Below are 15833 nucleotides of genomic sequence, written 5' to 3'. Positions count from 1 at the left end.
TTCTCTAAATATCTCCCCACTCATCTCTACGGCCTTAGTTTTAGATACCACCATCTCCAGACATTACTGCAATGGGCTCCGAAGCTGTCTCTCTTCCTGCAATCTTGCCTCCCTCTAGTTCATTCTTTATATTGAAGACAGACTAATACATCTAGAACACATGTCAAGTCATGTCTTTTCCCTCTGCTCATAATAAAATCTTTACTCCTTTCACAGGGCTTGTAGGGCCTCCATGGGTTGGCTTATCTTAGCATCCATTATTGCACTCCTTGCTCCCTCTCCAGCACACTTTGTGTCCAGACATATTGAACTTCTCTCAGGTCCTAGGACATGCCATGCAATCTTTATCTTGTGGAACAGCATGCTATTTCTGCTCTAAAGGAGTGAATTTCAGCTTAGATATTATTTTCTTTAGCAAGTCTTTCCCTTCTGGGTTGTTACTGCCTCTGCTTCATTCCCCAATAGCAGGAAGTACATTCTATTTCCCCATAATACATTTGTGCTATGTAATTGTAACTATTTTAAAAAGTATTTAGCTACAAATCTCTTCCTTGCCTCAGCTTGGTGAACGACTGCCATGTCTATTCTAACCCCAGCAGAAGTCTAAGGTTTTATTCTCAGGAGAAATTTCTGAACTGCTGGATACCAGGCACATACCCTCACCCTACACCTAACTCTAACCCATACCCTAGTTGTGAGGTGGGTTCCTGAATACACAATAAGAAATGCTGAGAAGCTGCCGACTTCTTCTAAAGAAGATCCCAAACCCTTAAGAATTTCTAATATTCCTGAAAATGGGTGTGAAGGTAGAGACAAAAACAGAAGGAACAATTGAATATCTATATAAAGCATATTTAGAGCCCTAAATCCCCTCCTTGCTTCATCTCAGTAGATGGCTGACATGTGTATTCACACCCTACATGTGTCTAGGAATTTGTTTTTCAAGTTTTTATTTAAATTCTAATTAGTTGGGGCGCCTGGGTGGCTCAGTCATTAAGCATCTGCCTTCGGCTCGGATCATGATCCCAGGGTCCTGGAATTGAGTCCTGCATCGGTCTCCCTGCTCTGCAGGGAGCCTGCTTCTCCCTCTCCCACTCCCCCTGCTTGTGTTCCCTCTCTCGCTGTGTCTCTCTCTGTCAAATAAATAAAGTCTTTAAAAAAAAATTCTAGTTAGTTAACATACAGTGTAATATTAGTTTCAGGTGTAGAATGTAATGATTCATCACTTACATTCAACACCCAGTGCTCATCACACGTGCCCTCCTTAATCCCCATCACCTATTTAACCCATCCCTCCTCCCACCTACCCTCCAGTAACCCCCAGTTTGTTTTCTAAAGTTAAGAGCCTGTTTCCTGGTTTGCCTCTCTTTATTCCCCCCTATGTTCATCTGTTTTGTTTCTTAAATTCCACATATGAGTGAAATCATATGGTATTTGTCTTTCTGTATATATACATACACCACCTCTTGTTTATCCGTTCATCAGTCGATGTTCAGATGGACATTTGGGGGTCTTCCCGTAATTTGGCTATTGTTGATGTTGCTGTAGACATTGGGGTGCATGCATCCCTTTGAATCAGTATTTTTGTATCCTTTGGGTAAATACCTAGTAGTGCAATTGCTGGATAGTAGAGCAGTTCTATTTTTAACTTTTGTTTTGTTTTTAAAGATTTTATTTATTTATTTGTCGGGTGGGGGAGAGAGAGAGAGAGCACAAACAGGGGGAGCGGCAGGCAGAGGGAGAAGCAGGCTCTCTGCTGAGCAAGGAGCCTGATGCAGGACTCAATCCCAGGATCCTGGGATCATGACCTGAGCTGAAGGCAGACAATTAACTGACTGAGCCACCCAGGTGTTCCTAATTTTTACTTTTTGAGGAACCTCCATACTGTTTTCCACGGTGGCTGTACCAGTTTGCATTCCCACCAACAGTATAAGCGGGTTCCCCTTTCTCTGCATCCTCACCAACACCTGTTGTTTCCTGTGTTGTTAATTTTAGCCATTCTGACTGGTGTGAGGTGGTATCTCATTGTAGTTTTGATTTGTATTTCCCTGATGATGAGTGATGTTGAGCATCTTTTCCATGTGTCTGTTGATAGGTATGGGTATGTCTTCTTAGGAAAAATGTCTATTCATGTCTTCTGCCCATTTTTTAACTGGATTATTTGGTTTTTGAGTGTTCCATTTTATAAGTTCTTTATATATTTTGGATGCTAACTCTTTATGAGATAAGTTATTTGCAAATATCTTCTCCCATTCCATAGGTTACCTTTTAGCTTTGTTGATTGTTTCCTTCACTCTGCAGAAGGTTTTTATTTTAATGAAGTCCCAAGAGTTTTATTTTTGCTTTTGTTTCCCTTGCCTCAGAAGACATATCTAGAATGAAGTTGCTATGGCTGATGTCAAAGAAGTTACTGCCTGTGTTCTCCCCTAGGATTTTTATGGTTTTAGATCTCACGTTTAGGTCTTTCATCCAGTTTTAATTTATTTTTATGTATGGTATAAGAAAGTGGTCCAGTTTCATTCTTTTGCATGTTGCTGTCCATTTTTCCCAACACCATTTATTGAAGAGACTGTCTGTTTTCCATTGGATATTCTTTCCTGCTTTGTCGAAGATTAATTGACCATAGAGTTGTGGGTTCATTTCCGGGTTTTCTATTCTGTTCCATTGATCTATGTGTCTGTTTTTGTGCTAGTACCATACTGTCTTGATCACTACAGCTTTGTGATATAACTTGAAGTCTGGAATTGTGATGCCTCCAGCTTTGCTTTTCTTTTTCAAGAGTACATTGGCTATTTGGGGTCTTTTGTAGTTCCATACAAATTTTAGGATTGTTTGTTCTAGTTCTGTGAAAACTGGTGGCATTTTCATAGGGATTGCATTAAATGTGTATTGCATTAAATGCTTTGTGTGGTATAGACATTTTAACAATATTTCTTCTTCCAATCCATAGCGTGGAATGTTTTTCCATTTCTTTGTGTCATCTTCAATTCCTTTCATCAGTGTTTTATAGTTTTCAGAGTGCTATCTCTTTGGTTAGATTTATCCCTAGGTATCTTATGGGTTTTGGTACAGTTGTAAATGGGCTCCATTCCTTGAGTTCTCTTTCTGTTTCATTATCGGAGTATAGAAAGGCAACAGATTTCTGTACATTGATTTTGTATCCTGTGACTTTACTGAATTCGTATATCCGTTCTAGCAATTTTTAGTAGGGTCTTTTGGGTTTTCTAAATAGAGTATCATGTCATCTGCAAAGAGTGACAGTTTGACTTCTTCCTTGCCGATCTGGATGCTTTTTATTTATTGTTGTTGTCTGATTGCTGAGGCTAAGACTTCCAGTACTATGTTAAATAAGAGTGGGAAGAGTGGACATCCCTGTCTTGTTCCTGACCATGGAGGAAAAGCTTTCAGTTTTTCCCCATTGAAGATCATATTAGCTGTGGGTTTTTCATATATGGCCTTTATGATGTTGAGGTATGTTCCCTCTATCCTTACTTTCTTGAGGATTTTTTTTTTTATCATGAATGGATGTTGTACTTTGTCAAATGCTTTTTCTGCATTTATTGAGAGCATCATATGGCTCTTATCCTTTCTTCGTATTAATGTGGTGTATCACATTGATTGATTTGTGAATATTGAACCACCCTTGTAGCCCAGGAATAAATCCCACTTGATCATGGTGAATGATTCTTTTAATGTACTGTTGGATTTGATTTGCTAGTACTTTGTAGAGAATTTTTGCATCTATGTTCATCAGGGATATTGGCCTGTAGTTCTCTCTCTCTTTTTTTTTTTCTTTTCTTTTTCTTTTTTTGCCTGTAGTTCTCTTTTTTAGTGGAGTCTTTGTCTGGTTTTGGAATCAGGGTAACGCTGGCCTCATAGAATGAATGTGGAAGTTTTCCATCCATTTCTATTTTTTGGAATAGTTGGAAAAGAACAGGTATTAACTCTTCTTTAAATGTTTGGTAGAATTATCCTGTGAAGCCATCTGGCCCTGGACTTTTATTTGTTGGGAGATTTTTGATTACTGATTCAATTTCTTTGCTGGTTATCAGTCTTTTCAAGTTTTCTACTTCTTCCTGTTTCAGTTTTGGTAGTTTATGTGTTTCTGGGAATTTATCCATTTCTTCCCGATTGTCCCATTTGTTGACACAGAATTTTCCTTAATATTCTCTTATAATTGTTTGTATTTCTGTGGAGTTGGTTGTGACTTCTCTCTCATTTGTGATTTTATTTATTTGGGTCCTTTCTCTTTTCTTTTTGATAAGTCTGGCTTATCAATTTTATTCATTTTTTTAAAGAACCAGCTCCTGGTTTCATTGATCTGTTCCACTGTTTTTGTTTTAGTTTCTAGATCATTTATTTCTGCTCTAATCTTTATTATTTTTCTTCTGCTGCTGGCTTTATGCTTCATTTGTTCTTTTTCTAGCTCCCTTAGGTGTAAGGTTAGGTTGTTTATTTGAGATTTTTCTTGCATCTTGAGTTATGTCTGTATTGCTATATACTTCCCTCTTATGACTGCTTTTGCTGCATCCCAAAGGTTTTGGACCATCACGTTTTCATTATCATTTGTTTTTGTGTATTTTTTAATTTCTTCTTTAATTTCTTGGTTGACCCATTCATTCCTTTTTTTTTTTTGAAACTAAATGTTACAATGTATTTCATATTCATTGATTACAGCTACTACAGGGCAGGGTGAGTACACAGGCAAATAAAACAAACTCTTCTCCCATTTAACCAGATGCAGCATTTTGGCAGTTTTATCATAATACAGGTTGGCTTAATTAATTGACTCAGGCTGAAAGCTGGCAACAGCAAATCTTTGCAATTTAGGATCTTCCTCCATTGTTACTCCAAGGATTTTAATTCCTAAATTACACTATGAGCTCTGAAATGGTGTGTACTGCAACATTCTTCAAGCTTTCACATCTTAATCAGAAATCTGACACCTCTTCTTAAGGCAGGGAGCTCTTAAAGCTGTCTTCCTCTTGGCTAACACAGTCCACCAGCAATCTTAAAAGTTATTATATAAAAATAAAACTGCTCCTAAGCATTGATTAAAACCATTGTGCTGGGATCCCTTTTCAGAGCATTAGCTCCCTGAGAGAAAAGAATGATTCTAACCAATTGCTTCCATGAATAATAACCCTAGTACAATATACCTAATGTCCTTCGCAGCAAAACTCAAGAGGTCAGGCAACTCTGATCATCCTGACAAGTTTATCAGTATTTACATACAAAGCATATTTAAAGTTGATCCCAGACCAAGTATTGCAACCATAATCCCAAGAAATCACTTAGTTTTAGCACATGGAGTTCCTGCAAAATGCCAGAGCAAGTGAGAAATCATCTCAAAGCAGAGTGATCTTTTATAAATAAGAGGAAATCAAGGAGGAAAGAAAACTTCTCCCTCCTAAACTCCCATCAAATTGATGGCTATTTTCACAGCCTTAATTAACGAAATCCAGTGTCCTCGATTTCCTGACTGGAGGAGTCTATTTTCAAGGTGACTGTCAAGGTCAAGAAGAGCTTTCGGACTTTTCTTTGCCATGGCCTATGAATTCCAGTCCTTCAAAGGGAATCTCCTTCTCCTTTATTGCTTTCTGAATACACTGCTGATAGCACTTGAAGAGGTCAGTGCACAGGTCTTTGGAGCTGTCCCCCTTGAGGAATTTCTTGGCTAACCAGTGATGGAAGCACTAGTTGAACTTGCACTTCATGTTGGTGCTGGCCTCCCCTACACTATTCACGGTGGTGGCTGACCCATTCATTCTTTAGTAGCATGTTGTTTAACTTCCATGTATTTGTGGTCTTCCCAATTTTTTCTATTGGTTGACTTCAAGTTTCATAGTGTTATGGTCAGAAAATATGCTTGGTATGATCTTTTTGTATTTGCTGAGGCCTGATTTGTGACCTAGTATGTGATCTATTCTGGAGAATGTCCCATGTGCACTTGAAAAGAATGTGTACTCTGCTGCTTTAGGATGAAATGCTCTGAATATATCTGTTAAGTCCATCTGGTCCAGTGTGTCATTCAGAGTTTTTATTTCCCTGTTGATTTTCTGCTTAGATGATCCGTCCATTGCTGTAAGTAGGGTGTTAAAGTCCCCTACTATTATTGCAATAATATCAATTAGGATTTATTTATTTATTTATTTATTTATTTATTTATTTATTTGACAGAGAGAGAGAGACACGGCGAGAGAGGGAACACAAGCAGCGGGAGTGGGAGAGGGAGAAGCAGGCTTCCTGTGGACCAGGGAGCCCGATGTGGGGCTTGATCCCAGGACCCTGGGATCATGACCTGAGCCGAAGGCAGATGCTTAATGACTGAGCCACCCAGGTGCCCCTCAGTTAGTTCTTTTATGTTATTAACTGTTTGATGTATTTGGGTACTCCTGTGTTGGGTGCATAAATATTTATAATTGTTAGATCGTCTTCTTGGATTGTCCCCTTTATTATTATATAGTGTCTTTGTGTCTTGTTACAGTCTTCTTTTTAAAGTCTATTTTGTCTGATACAAGTATAGTTACTTGTATAGTTACTCTTTTCACATCCATTAGCATGATAGATGTCTTTCCATCCCCTCACTTTCAATCTGTCTTTGGGTCTAAAATGAGTCTTTTGTAGGCAGCATATAGACGCTTTTGTTTTGTTTTTGTTTTTTTATCCTTTCTGAGACCCTGTGTCTTTTGATTGGAGCGTTTATTCCATTTACATTCAGAGTAATTATTGAAAGATGTGTAGTTAGTGCCATTTTGTTACATGTTTTGTCATTGTTTCTAGAGATTTTCTCTGTTCCTTTCTAGTCTGTCACTTTTGGTCTTTCCCACTCAGAGTCCCCTTTAATATTTCTTTTTTTTTTTTTAAAGATTTTATTTATTTAATTGACAGAGAGAGAGAGAGAGAGAGAGAGAGAGAGACAGAGAGAGAGGGAACACAAGCAGGGGGAGTGGGAGAGGGAGAAGCAGGCTTCCTGCCGAGCAGGGAGCCCGATGCGGGGCTCGATCCCGGGACTCCAGGATCATGACCTGAGCCGAAGGCAGTCGCTTAACCAACTGAGCCACCCAGGCGCCCCCCCCTTTAATATTTCTTGCAGGGCTGGTTTAGTAGTCATGAACTCCTTTAGGTTTTGTTTGTATGGGAAACTCGTTATCTCTCCTTCTATTCTGAATGATAGCCTTGCTGGATACAGTATTCTTAGCTGCAGATTTTTCCCATTCAGCATATTGAATATATCATGCCACTGTCTTCTGGCTTACCACATTTCTGTGGAGAGACAGCTAGCCTTGTGGGTCTTCCCTTGTAAGTTAGGGACTTCTTTTGTCTTGCTGCTTTTAGGATTTTTTCCTATTACTATATTTTGCAAGTTAAACTACAATATGTCTTGGTGTTGGCCTGCTTTTGTTGATTTTGATGGGAGTTCTCTGTGCCTCCTGGATTTGGATGTCTGTTTCCCTTCTTCTCTCTCTTCTTCTTCCAGGATTCCTATGATATGAATGTTGTCACATTTGATGGAGTCACTGAGTTCCCTAAGTGTATTCTTGTGATGTATAATTCTTCTTTCTCTCTTTTGTTCAACTTCATTATTTTCCATTATTCCATCTTTTATATCACTTATTCATTCCTCTGCTTCTTCCATCCTTGTGGTCATTACATACATCGGTTTTGAATCACAGGTTTTGCATTTTTCATTTCTGTTTTTTTAACTCTTTTATCTCTGCAGTAAGGCTCTCCCTGATGTCTTCCCTACTTATTTCAAGCCAAGCAAGTATCCTTATTATTGTTGCTTTAAATTCTCCATCAGGCATATTACTTATATCTGTTTTGATTAGATCTCTGGCTGTGACCTTTTTCTTGTTCTTTCTTTTGGGATGAATTCCTCCATCTTGGCATTTTGTCTAGGCCTCTGTCTTTCTCTCTGTGTTAGAAAAGCCTGTTATGTTTCCTGCTTTTGAGAGTAATGGCTTTATGAAGAAGAGGTCATACAGTGTCCTGGACCTGGTGCTTCAGGGAGTGTCTCTGGTGTGTGCTGCCTGCACTCTGATGCTGTGTTTTCATTATTCTATCCCTCAGGTCAGTTGTCTGCAGAGGCTCCCCTTGCCTGCAGTGGGCAGTGTTTGGTCCTTGGTCAGAATGTGGTGAGATTTAACTAGGTGTGCTCTGGTCTGCTTGTTAAATGAGACCTGATGCTACTTGCACTAGAACTGATGCCTTGCAGAACTCTCTGGTGGGTAGACGTGGTGCATGTGGGGGTCTCTGCTGGTCTTCTGTGGAAGGGGCCCACTGCATTGGGCCCTAGGCACACTTGCCTAAGAAAAGCAGTACCAGCAGAGTGCAGAGGGGTGGGACTTGGTGTAAGCAGGTTAGGGAGCACTGTGCTGTTTACTGAAGCTGGTTTATGCTGAGGGCTGGGGGAGGGAAATGGTGCCAGCCAGTTCCTTTGTACCCAGAGAGGGGTCTCCGTGCTTGCTGCTCTCAGGGAAGCCCTCCCAGAAGAGTGAATAATATCCCCCTCCTAAGTCCCGGGTGTTTCAGACCTCTGTTTTCACACTGTCTTTACCTGCCTGGAGCAGCACAGTGCACTTTGGGCTCTATCCCAGCCAAGCCTTCTGACTTTTAAATCTTCAAATGTGAGGGCTATGCTGCGGCGGGCCCTGTGCTGGTCTTCTAGGGGAGGGTCTGTGCTAGGATGGATACAGGTTTGGCCAAGAAGGGTGCGAGAGTGCAGGGGCATAGGATTTGGAACAAACAGGCTAAACAGCCAGTGTCCGGGTTAGCTGCCCTCAGCAGATGTCTCTGTGCCTATGCTGAGGGGCAGGGGAGGTAATGGGGCCCACTGGCTCTTTTGTCCCCAGAGAGGTGTCTCTGCAAATGCTACCTCTCACAGATGCACTCCAAAAAGAGTGAATGCTCTCTTCCCATGCACCTTAGGTGATCCTCAGATCACACCATCTGCCCCGGTGTTGCTTGCCTGCCTTCTCCAGGAGTAGGGCAGAACCCTCAGGTCTCTATCCCAGTCAAGCCCGCCCACCTCTAAAACTCCTGTCTTTGAGCCCTGCTGGTTGCAAAAAGTCACGAAAATCAGTCCCTCGTTTTCCCAGCCAGTGACTTTGGGGAAATGTTCCTGTGCGCATCCCTCTACACGCCACTCTCTCTCCGCAATTTTAACTTCTGATTTACTCTCTGTCTTGCCCAATACACCTAGCTCTGTGGAGGTAAAAGCTATGTCTATTTTGTTCATTGTTAATGATCCCATCACCTAGCAGAGCATCTGGCACTTAAATATTTGTGAAATGAGTGAACAATTGACACAGTTAATAAGGTAGTATATGATAGGAGAGTAATAATTAATTATTCATTAATTACTACCTAAGACCATAACTGTCAAAAATTTAGTTAAGATGAAACAGAACTACGTAAATCTAAATCATGGTCGAGCTTCTTTTCCTATATCAATGATATCAGCAATGTATTTCGTTATACCATTACCAACTTTAAAAATGTTTTATTGAGATGCAACTTACAATAAGATATGCAAGTCTTAAATCTAAAGCTTGACTGATTTTTGACACATGTACACACCTGTGAAACCCCTACTCAGCTCAATATGTAGAAATTTCCAGTACCCCAGAAAGCTCCCTCTACCCTCTTTTCCAATCAATATTTTTTCAAAGATAATCATTCTTCTGACCTCCATTACCACAGTTTTGTTTGCCTTATTTTGAACTCTAAGTACTGCGATCATGAAGTATGCATTTTACATCTTTGGCTTTTACTCAACATCATGTTGGTGAGATTTGTTCTTTTCACTGCTATATTCATTCTACTGTATGAATATGCTTTACTTTTTCCATTCTGCTGTTGAAAGACATTTGGTTTGTTTTTAGTTTGACTATTACCAATAAAGCTATAATGAATATTCTCATATGTATCTTTTGGTGGACATAGCACTAATATATGTTCAGTTTAGCCAGGAGATGATTTGCTGGGTCGTAAGATATGTGTAAGTTTAGCTTACGTGGATATATTATTAAATATTTTCCTGAAGTCATTACTTCAGTTTATACTCCCATCAGTAAATGTATGAGAGTTGTAGTTGTTCCACAACCTTGATATTACTTCATATTATCTTTTACTCACTTATAAAAATTTACACAGTCATCTGAGATGAAAATTGAAATTACAAATTACTGTGATACTACAAAACTATTCAAAATAGGCTTCCTGAGGTTGGTTAATTTTCAGGCATAAAATAGTAAGAATGGCTAATATTTACTGAGCATGCACTGCTTGCTAGGATTTTTGGGATACTTTACATAGGCTGCCTCATTTAATCATCACTACACCTCTGTGAAGTAGATATTGTTATCCCCGTATTATGGATGAGAAATTTGTAGCAGAAAGAGACATATCTGGAAGTGCCTGTATAGATCAGTTAATGCAATCACTCGTATTGACAAAAGCAATTTAGAGAGCAGGCTGCGTTGTATGAAAGGAAGATCACCCAGTTTGTTAGAGGTAGAATGTGGATTGACATTCAGATCTCCTAACTTCTTATCTAGCATTGATAACAAATCAGCAGTGTGCAAACTATATAATATTAACAGTCATGAAAACAAACACACCTTGAAAAAGTATTTCCTCCCTTCAGAATTAGTTATAATGGTTTTGGTTTGTGGAATAGATCCACCATGTTCTAAAATTATTGTAAAGGTTCAGGCAAGGTCATATAAGGAAAGGATTCATGTTTTGGGTGCCATAAGCTAATACAATTGAGGAGGACTCATTAAGAAAAAGAACATAAAAAAAAAAATCTTACTTTTGCCAATGCAACAAAAAACATGTGAACACATTTACTGGAGCCTGTTGATAGCCAGCCTCATATATGAAGATTCCCACCGCCCACCCGTTATCCCTGTCTCCTGGTATTCACGCCCCAGTGTAACTCCTCTCATACTATATTGGGGCTGGTCTGTGAAACCAATAGAATTTAGTAGAAGTGATGTCTCTTTGGAAGCTAGGTTATAAAGAACATTATGACTTGTACCCCTCTCTCTCAGATCATTGATTCTGGGGGAACTCAGCTACCATGTCATGAGAACCGTCACACAACACTGTGGAGAAGACTATGTAGTGACAAACTGAGGCCTCCAGCCCACACCTTTGTGATTATCATTTCAGGAGTGGATGCTCCAGCCCTGGTCAAGGCTTTGCTGCACCCAAGCCAACTGCATCCTTTTCTGACAGCTTAATATTCTGAGCCAGAGTCACTCAGAGAAGCTGCTTCTAGATTCCAGACTCTCAGGAATTGTGGGATAATAAGGTTATTGTTTTAAGCTGATAAGTTTTGGAGTAATTTGTTATACAGAAATTGCTAACTCATACAGGCCCCTAACAGAGCTTTGGAAGAAGCCATACAAATGAGAGGCCTAGAAGTTTAAGTTTCCTAAGTTCTATGACAAATTGGTCTCTGCCTGTGTTAATGGTTAAGTCTACTAAATTGTTGTGGCATTGACAGCTAGTTTTCCACCAAAATTTGTTCTTTCTTTCTTCCACAGCAGCTGTAACTAGGTCATGCCTGTCTAGCCACATGCCACGTTGTCTAGCCTCCTTTGCTGTAGTGTTTCATGTGACTAAGCTCTTGCTAATGGAATGCAGCAGATGTTATGTGTGTCCTCTTGGACTGTGCTTTCAAGAGGCGAGGCATTGTGCTCCTTTCCTCCTTCTCATGGGCCAGGATGGTGACAGGCAGAGTGACCTTGGAAGCCAAGATTGAAGATGGCAGAAACTCTGTCTTGCCAAGTTCCTGAATGACTTCATGGAGCTGAACCCTTCCAGGCTGGAATACCTCTCTGAACCATCTTGTTAGAGAGAAATAGGCTTCTGTTGTGTTTGAGTGATTGTATGTTAAGGTCTATGTTTTAAAACGAATAAGACTACTTTAATTAGTTATGTTCTTCAAAAATTAGATACTTTATTTTTTGCCCTGAATCTAGCCTTGATGTTATTTATTTGTTAATTTATTTTTTAAAAAGATTTTACTATTTATTTAAGAGAGAGCGAGAGAGAGAGCATTAGCAGGGTGAGGGGCAGAGGGAGAAGCAGACTCCACACTGAGCAGGGAGCCCAATGTGGGGCTGGATTCTGGGACTCTGGGATCATGACCTGAGCTGAAGGCAGGCACTTAACTAACTGAGCCACCCAGGCGCTCCTATTTGTTAATTTATTAACTTTTTGTTCTTCTGAAATAAATCTTTTTTTTTTTTTTAGATTTATCTATTTTAGAGAGAGAGAGAGAGAGTGCATGCTTGCCTGCACACGAGTGGGGGCAGGGGCAGAGGCAAAGAATCTCCAAGCAGACAGAGCCCAATGAGGGGCTCGATCTCATGACCCATAATATCAGGACCTGAGCTGAAACCAAGAGTCAGAGGCTTAACCCACTGAGCCACCCAGGTGCCCCTAAACCTTTTTTTTGGATGTACTTTGTTTTAAGTCCTGGTTCCATCACTTAGTAGCTATGTGATTAGGATAATTATTTCTCTGAGCTTCAGTTCTTCTCTGAGCTTTATAGTTCCATTTGTAAAATAGAGAGGATACATTCTTCATAGCCTGTTATGAGAGTTGGTGAGCTCATGTTTACAAAACACTGCCTGGGCCATAGGAATAACTCAGTAAATAACAGCACTTTTTATTGTAATAATAATAATAATCAGTACTATTTAAAGTTATTTATTTATTTATTTATTTATTTATTTATTTAGTAATCTCTGCAGCCAACATGGGGCTCAAACTCATGACACCAAGATCAGGAGTCGCATGCTCTTCAACTGAGCCAGCCAGGCACCCCATTTTTATTGTTAACACTACCTGTGCAGTGTTGTACCTTGGACAGAGCATAAGATTTGGAGGCATAAAACCTGAGTTCAAATTCTGTCACTTTTGCATGCTGTGACCTGGGATAAGTTAACTTATCCAGTCTTTGTCCATCTTAGACTCATCACCTATGTTCTTGAACACCTAGGTGCCCTAATTATCTTTCTTTTTTATTCTAAGCCTACCCAGGAGAGTTGTAAGTCAGATACATAGTGAGTTTGGATGAATGGGTTTGTATCCCTGGGACAGGGGAAGGTGTGACTGAATATGACAGCATGTTCAAAACTAGACTGAACGTGGCGGCTGAGCCCACGTGAGCAAGAGACCAGGTTGGGGAAGCTGGGAAATGTTTCTAGTGATTTTTTTCCTTTCTTTTGTCATGACGATCCATGTCACCCTACAAGGGAATGTTGGACTTATTCTGAATTAAATTCCTGGGAAGATATGATAATCACCTCGTTTGGTGTGCTTAGCCTGTCCCTTCTGTTGGGGAACTCCTACCCCACTTCCCATGGCCCTTGAGGTGCTGTCAGTTGCAGCATTCCATTTTACTACATACCCTCTCTCAGAATGACCAGAAACGTCGGTAAAAAGCTTCCCTACCACATGGAAAGAGAACCTGTCAGAACAGGGGAGATGGAGATAGAGACAGGTGGCAGTGAGAGAGGCTGATTGGATGGCTTGAGCTCCTGGATTCATCTGTGCCTGAAGCCAGACTACTCCTCAGACTTCCAAGCCACATGAGCCAACACAGTTCCTTTTATTGCTTATACTTATTTGAATTGGGGTTTTGTAACTAAACATGTCCTGGCTAATAATATAGGAACTTTTGCAAAATGCACATGCTCCAAGTCTGGAGTTTCTGATGCAGCTGGGTCTGAAACGGGGCTGAAGCATGTGTGTTCTTTTAAAATTTCTCTAAATTCTACCTCCCTGCCCAAGTTAAGAACCGCTACTTTTTTTTTTTTTTTAGATTTCAAGTTCATAGGACAGATTTGATCATACGCAGTTCATGGCATGTTATCATTGTTGGTCCATGCAATATCCCTGTCTCATTTTGTTTATTTCATTTTCTTGCCATACTCCACTTCCATTATCACTGCCCACAAAGACCATCATTCTAATGTATTAAACGAGTGTCTTCTCTTTTTATCTGCTTTTGTAAAATGTGTTTTGTTGTTTTCCACCAATGCATTTCTCAGTTACAAAAACAGCACTTTGTTACATAGCCTATTCTGTTTTTTACTTTGAAGAAATTAATGGACTCTATTTTTTAGAGCAGTTTCAGGTTTACAGAAAAATCAAACAGGAAGTACAGAAAGGTCCCATATACTCTCCCCCCTCCCAAACCAGTTTCTTCTATTATTAACATCCTGCATTAGTGATTAACTTTTGAACTTCAGCTGTCCTAGAAATGAATAATAGGACAGTACTGGGTAAGGGAACCTTTTGACTCCCAATAAATGGCAATACTTTTCTTTCTTTTTTTTTTAAAGATTATTTATTTATTTATTTATTTGAGAGAGAGAGAGAATGAGAGAGAGAGAAAGCACATGAGATGGGGGTGGTCAGGGGGAGAAGCAGACTCCCTGCCGAGCAGGGAGCCCGATGCGGGACTCGATCCAGGGACTCAGGATCATGACCTGAGCCGAAGGCAGTTGCTTAACCAACTGAGCCACCCAGGCGCCCCAATGGCAATACTTTTCTATGAATGGAAATAAAGAGATGTCCTAGAATGTGGAGATAAATAACAACAAAACTCCAAAGTCTACTATACAAATAGATGCTAAATCATGTAAAAAATTTTCTTTTCCTTCTGATTTTAAAACTCTTGACTCATCTTGAAAAAGAAAAAGAACAGGGGTCATTAGAAATATCATAGCAAAGTTGTAAGCTCTGTGATTTTATACTTGTGAGAACTAGTTTCAAAGTAAGTTGTCAGTTCAATTCTTTGAATTAAATAGAAGGAGAAAACTGCCTATGAGAAGGAGAGTCGGCATCTGGACAGAGATGGCTGAAGTTCTTCTAATGGCGACTACTACGCGAAGATGTCATAGGACACCAAGATATCCCCAGGAAAAAGACATTTCTGTCTCTGCTGGTGAGGCTATGGGCAAACAGGCACACAACATTTCTGGGGAACATTGGTAAACCCCTCCGAGAGGCATTTGGGCAGTATCTGTCAAATTTTCATATGCAGCTATCTTCAGATCCAAGGAAATCTTCTTCAGTTTGGACTCAACTGGAAGTTATTTTTTCCCAAAAGGAACTCAACGGGATGTAAATCTCACTGAAAGCCTCCACGGAGGCAGAGCAGAGATTCTGGTCAGAGATAGACACGAAGCTGTGAGTGTGGAAAAGCTGCTGTTCCCTAGCAGTAAGAAGCTGGTAGCAGGTCAGCACAATGCAGTCAAGGACTGCTACACCCCACGCAGCCAGCATCCAGGGAGCTATCTTAGTAAAATCTCAACTTTGAGTAACTGCAGATGTAGATTTTGAGTATTTTTCATGACTTATAAATGAAGGAGTTTTTCCTGGGCAAACGGGTCTGTAGCAAGAAGAGTGTTACCTGGAGGAAGATCAGTAAAGCCTAGATAATAAGTGAAATACAGTTGAGAACAGAAACATTTCCCAGGAGTGGCCAAAGAATTTCTACCACTTCTTTAGCGAAGAGATATTGGAAAGGGGCACACAGAACTCTTTGGCGGGGTATTCATTGTACTCTTTGGTGTGGGCATAATTTGTGAACTGCGTGCATTTTCTTTTATACTGATTCAGTCAGTTTCAACTGATCTATATTGTTTTCATAAAGCCCCAAGCTGTAGATAATGACCCAGATGGTGGACCCAGACAACACTTGCAGTCAGTTGCTCCAATGAGGTGACCTGGTACCCCGTGGCCTTGGCAGCACGGTGCCTGAGTGTTCTGTCTGGTGTGCTGCCCCTTACAATGGCACTGGG

At 40.2% G+C, this 15833-nt stretch overlaps 1 long non-coding RNA gene and 1 pseudogene across 1 annotated transcript in view; one reads left to right on the top strand and one right to left on the bottom strand.

Moving 5' to 3' along the window:
• The window catches only part of LOC141373690 (uncharacterized), a 42132-nt gene extending 27111 nt beyond the window's left edge, over positions 1–15021 (top strand). Inside the window, exon 3 of the long non-coding RNA XR_012379939.1 lies at positions 14841–15021. This is a non-coding gene — a long non-coding RNA (uncharacterized lncRNA). The remainder of the gene's footprint in view (positions 1–14840) is intronic.
• LOC112819944 (TP53-regulated inhibitor of apoptosis 1 pseudogene) lies at positions 5462–5768 on the bottom strand (annotated as a pseudogene).
• Positions 15022–15833: the final 812 nt, after the last annotated feature.

Source organism: Callorhinus ursinus, unplaced genomic scaffold (assembly GCF_003265705.2).
Source record: "Callorhinus ursinus isolate GAN/ISIS: 27379988/994484 unplaced genomic scaffold, GSC_fseal_2.0 scaffold1, whole genome shotgun sequence".
NCBI lineage: Eukaryota > Metazoa > Chordata > Mammalia > Carnivora > Otariidae > Callorhinus > Callorhinus ursinus.
Note: the sequence above shows the minus strand (reverse complement) of the source record. Positions and strands in the feature narration are given on the sequence as shown.